We start from the raw sequence: 6,000 nt of genomic DNA, 5'->3' as shown, positions 1-6,000 counted from the left end.
GGAGCTAACATGGGGTTAGCTCGTTAAACAACAATAAAGCCTCATGCAGTTTGCATCAAGCTTTCGACTCAGCCTGGTGATTGGGGTGGCCTCGGTCCTGGGCTAAGATCCTGAAAGCCTGAGCTTTCCGGGAGTCTTACACTAACAAAACCATGTAGCTTGCAAATTTATTGGTTATTCGATAAATTCTGAGATTGTGGGAAAGACAAATATATCTGTTTCTGATATAACATACTTAACAACAGGGACATGGCTGTCTTCCTCCAGTTGGCACTAACTTGGAGGCAAGGACACACGAGAGATCTTGTCTGTCACTAATGCAGTCCTAGCCATCTGGTTGATCACTGCAGAAGCTTTCTTGCTTCTTGGGTGGTTGCTTGGGCTCACAATCTGGCTTCCTGAAGTCTGGCTGACAGTGAAATAGCTTCTTGGCTGTTGACTTTGATAAAGGGAGTGGTTTCCTGGGCAAAATGGCTCAGGTTGTGGGTCAGAGCTCTACTTACATGTTGTTTCATTGTTTGTTCATTCAAGCTCACCGGAGCATCTGCTCAGAAACTCCCAGTGTACATGGAGTCCTTATGGTGGCCCTGGTGCTCTACCTGACCTGGTCCCATTGCCCCTCTGGCTTTATCTGCCACTTGCTGCCTCTTTCCATTCTAGCCACACAGGCTCCTTGCTGCTCTGAAATGGGCCAGGCACTCTGCCAAAACTTGTAAGCCCTTCTAAGACACTCAGCTTTCAACACTATTGCTCATGTCTAGTCTTGCCAACTAGAATGAAAATTCCACAGGATTTACACCTTAGTTGAGCTGATTCACTGCTTTAACAGTGCCACCTAGAACATTGCCTTGCTCAGTACAATATCAGTGCCTAGTAAAACATTTAATTTTTAAAAAATATATATCAATTATACATAATGGGTTTCACGATGGCATTTTTATACAGATAAGTAATATATTTCAATCACAGTCACCCATTATCCTCTTGTCCCCCTTCCACTCCAGCAAACCACCCAGGTCTTCTCAACTAAGCTCCCTTTTACTTTCGTGTGTGTGTGTGTGTGTGTGTGTGTGTGTGTGTGTGTGTGTGTGTGCCCACGTGCATCTGTGCATGTATACGTGCATGTGCGTCTGGGTTACATATGAGTTACTTACAGGAATGTGAGTAAAAAGTAGGGACTCACCTTCCATAACAGGCTGTTAACAGGCCCAATTTTGCCCAGGTTTTGTGCAGGTAATCACAGCTGCTGTGTGCTGTCAGACCTACAAGTAATCATTCCACACCCCACTTTACCCTTCCTCTAGCACTTACATTATTCCAACTCCTTCTTCCACGATGTTCCCTGAGCTTTGAGGGGGTGATACTAATGCTCTACTTATGGCTGGACATTTGTTCTCTATACTTGACCAGTCATGGGTCTCTGAAGTCACTCCTGACCGCTACAGAAGGAATCTTTTCTGACCAAGTCAACAACAGAACTATTCTGTGGGCATAAGCAGAGCTAATTTAGAGGGCAATGGACAGGCTCATCATGCCCATTTAGCAAAATATAAGTAGTTTTCCCAGCCATTGGCATTTATGAATAAGTGAATGTGTGTGCACTGGATATGTTTAATAACATCAACTGCTTAAGAGTGGACCAGGCACTGTGCTGTTCTTTCATCTGTAATCTAGTTTTATTCTTTTTTATTGTTACCTTTTAATAATTTATTCTTATTTATGTTATGTGTGTCAGATTGTGTGAGAATCTGGGCACCACGTGCATGCAGGAGCCCACAGAGGCCAGAAGAAAGCATTGGAGCCCCTGGAATAGGAGGTAATAGGAAGTTGTGCATTGCTGTGTGGGTGCTGGGAACCAAATCCAGGTACTCCACAGAGCAGTAAGCTCTCCTAACTGCTGAACCATTTAATTCCAGCCTTTTATTTAGAAAGGATTTCTGTATATAGCTATGGCTGACCTGGAACTTGCTATGTAGACAAGGCTGGCCTCAAACACACAGATATCTACCTGCCTCTACCTCCTGAGTGCTAGAATTAAAGGCATGGGCCACCATAACTTGCCTCACTTTTGTGTTCTATGGCTTTCCTATGGGAAGATACCATTAGGACCATGTATTTACCCATCAGGTAAGGAGGTCCCCTCCATTGACAGGCAAAGAGCCCTTGAGGGCCTCAAGAGACCCACATAAATGGTTAAAAGCTAAGATAAAGGCTTGATTGTAAAGTGGAAAAACTAAAGAATAAAACAAATTCATCAATATTTAATCAAATGTTGATAAGATGTCATCCATTATTAATGTATGTCATTAATTTCATGTCAACGTCTTTCATTATTAAATGTAGCAGTCATATGAGTTGCATTATATTTGAAAATGATTTGTAGGGTTAGAAGATACTTAACTCTGTGAATGCATCAGGAATGAAAGGAGTACCTGAGGAGGCTGAGAACACCTCTTAGCTGGATCATTCCCATGGAAAAACCTACAAAACTCACACTGTATTATCTCAAAATGTGTTACACTTGATGTAGAAATCCTCAGTTTTAATGTTCGCAACCCATGGGGAAATGATCTTTCATGTAAATAGCCCACTTCACAGATTTAATCCAAAAACCTGCCCAGTTTCTCCGGGCTAACCTGCTTCTCGCTTCCTTTTCTGCCCTCAGCCCCACCAAACCCACCTAGGCCCAGGTATAGTAGGGATGCTTGTTTGTTATGAAGATGGGAAGTGGTCGGGCCAGGGGAACTCTCCTGGGTCCCCACATTTTCCCTCACTATTCTTAGAAACACCACCACCACCTGAAAGCCTCATCTGAAGAAAAGTCTGTTGTCCTCTAAGCACCACTAGGTGGCACCACACACTCCAGATTGTCAGGCTTCCTTTGGCATCAGACTAGGAGGCAGAAGGCAGGGAGACCTCTGGGTGTCCCTCCCTAGTCTTTCCTCTTCTAGAGGACTCTGGTGCCTCTAGGGTGACTAGCAGGCTTTATTTTCATCTCAGTGGTAAGCCTAGTGATTTGGGTACCCACAGGGTCTAAAGCCAGCTTAGATGCTACAAAGACAGTTTTCTCATTCTTAGCTCCAAGGTCAAAGTTAGGATACAGCCAAAGTGGGGACAGAGACCTATGACCCTAGAGGAATGGTCCTCAGCCTGTGGGTCATGAACCCTTTGGGGGTGTAATGACTCTTTCAGAGGGGTCATATATCAGATATCCTGCTATCAGGTATTTATATTATGAGTCATAGCAGTAGCAAAATTACAGTTATGAAATAGCAAAGAAAATAATTTTAGGCTTGGGGTCACCACAACACAAGGAACTGTATTAATGGGACACAGCATGAGGAAGATTGAGAACCACGGCCCTGGAGCAGCTCTGAGAGCACCTGGCTCCTCCCCTTCCTTCTTCTGGGGTCGTACTCCCTCCCACATTCTGCTCTCTCCTCTGTTATCTTACTTCTCCATTTTTCTTCTGTGCTGCCTCAGTATTTCTTTGTCTCCCTTCCTTTCTCAACAAATCAAAATTCATCTTTTGCCTATGTATGCACGTGGCAGGGGGCACATAGCACATATATGAGGGCGCACATGCATGTGGAAGTTGACATTGAGTGTCTTCCTAAATCTTTCTGCACTTTATTTACTGAGACAGGGTATTTCATTGAGCCTGAAATTCACCAATCCTGGCTAGTCTAGGGTTTCTGGAATTACAGATGGTCTCCGCCCATACTTGCCCAGTTTTTACATGAGCTCTGGAGACTCAAATTCCAGTCCTCATGATTATATGGCAGAAAGTATCCACAAGCCATTTCTCCAGCCACACGATTTCTTCATTTTATTCAGTCAGTTGGCTTTTTTTTTTTTTTCTTGTTTTTTCGAGACAGGGTTTCTCTGTGTAGCTTTGGAGCCTATCCTGGCACTCGCTCTGTAGACCAGACTGGATTCGAATTCACAGAGTGCTGCCTCCCAAGTGCTGGGATTAACGGCGTGCACCACCAACACCTGGCTCAGTCAATTGACTTTCAAAGCCAGCTGCTGGTGTCCATTAAATGATAGACACAGGCCAATGCTGGATATGCAACAAAGGTAGGTTGGAGTTCCAACTCCAGATAGGCAGGAGACCATCAAGGGTGACCCCTCAGTCTCTCTGGTCTTCAGTCTCCTTCCCCTCTCCAATCCCCACTCTGCCCCAGTCTCTTGTCTCTCCCCTGCTTCTCTTGTGCTGCAAAGGATCTGGGTCCATAGGGGTGGCTCTCTGTCTGTCCCACGCCCAAATCTGTACCCAGCTCTTACAGTAGAGTCAGACCAGACAGAACTAGAAGCCCAGAGTCTTGAAATGCTATTCTGAGACAACCCTGTCTCCTCCCTTCCAGCAGCCAGAAGACACAGGGAACCAACTCTGTCACAAATCCCTCAGGGAAACATGCACCCTGGGCCTACCTGCCTAACCCTTCTCACCTAGGAAGTGAGCTGGTAAGATGAGCACTCCCTTACCCGTCCCCAACCCTTCTCCCTTCTTGTCCTACATCCTAAGCTTTTCTTTCACTATCCCCATGCTGGCCAGACACCAGCTATCCCTCACCAGCCTTAGAAATACTGACCTCCCATCAGCACTACAAAAGGTTTGCTGTCATGGATGGACTCCACTGGACAGTTAGGACAGCAATTGGGAACCATCCACAAGAAGATGACACTGTCTCCCTGCATCTCCACCCCTCTATGACAAAAATCTCCCCAGCACCCCCCATCCTTGGGGAGTTTTTGGTCTGGAGGCTGACCAGGGATGGCCAGCAAATGACTCAGTGACCAACTTAACCATCAGTACAACCTTCTCCTGACATTGTTAGAAGCTGGGAAAGGGGCTGGGCTGCAAATACTTTCCTGTATGCACCCAGGTCCCCACCTCCTGTATTTCCTTCCCTCTTTCTCTGTTACTCCTTTGTTCTTCCCACTGTAGTCTGTTTTCTTTCTCCAAAATTACCACTAATCCCTGGCTCTTTCCTCTGGGTACGGCAACCTCTTAAATCACTTCCTCAAATACCTCCCCATACTAGTCATGGAATGAGAGGGCATTTTGAAGTATCAGGAATAAAGAAGGCATGCAGGGGTGCTGGCACACACCTATATTTCCAGCATTCAAAATGTGAGGCAGAAGATCCATTAGTTCAAGGCCAGCTTGGGAGACATAGGAAGACCCTGTCTCAAACAAAGTTGTGATGGGGGGGGGGGTACACTTGGACATGGTGGTGAACACATGTAGTACTCTGGAGTGGAAATAAATCTATAAACTTGAGTGCAGTTCAGGCTACAGGGCAAGACCTACAACAATAATAATTACCATCATCATATAACAAACCTTCTGGAATAATAACCAAGAAACTAAGAGCAGAGCAAAGTTGAATGGAGAAAGGTGTGGGAAACACTTCAATGGAGTGGTGTATTCAGAGACAATCTTCACAGCATTTCTCTTTAATCCTTAACAAATTTAAGTTATTATTATTATTGTATTATCAGTTTCAATGTATAAGTTGTTTTCTTTGCTTGCATGTATGTCTGTGTGCTGTGTGCATGCTTGATGCCTGAGGCCAGTAGAGAGTGTCAGATCCACAAGCCCAGAGTTACAGTTGTGAGCTGCCATGGAGGTGCTGAGTATTGAACCTGGGTCCTCTGGAAGAGCAGCTAGGGCTCAACTTCTGGGCTTTCTCTCCAGCCCCCTTAACATTTTTTTGAACCATGTAGTTAAATTAGCTATCATGGTGGTTTGAATGAGAACACCTTCATAGGCACATATATTTGAATGCTTAGTCCCCAGTCAGTGGAACTGTTTGGGAAGGATTGGGAGGTGTGACCTTGTTGGAGGTGTGTCACTGTGGGTGGCCATCATGCCCTGTATCTCTCTGTCTGTCTCCTACTTGCTGATAAAATGCTCAACTGCTGCTCGAGTGACATGCCTGCCAGCCTGCTGCCATGATCCCTACCATGATGGTCATGGACTCACATGCTGAA

This window comes from Cricetulus griseus, chromosome 4, assembly GCF_003668045.3.
Source record: "Cricetulus griseus strain 17A/GY chromosome 4, alternate assembly CriGri-PICRH-1.0, whole genome shotgun sequence".
Taxonomy (NCBI): domain Eukaryota; kingdom Metazoa; phylum Chordata; class Mammalia; order Rodentia; family Cricetidae; genus Cricetulus; species Cricetulus griseus.
This window is presented reverse-complemented; position numbering follows the sequence as displayed.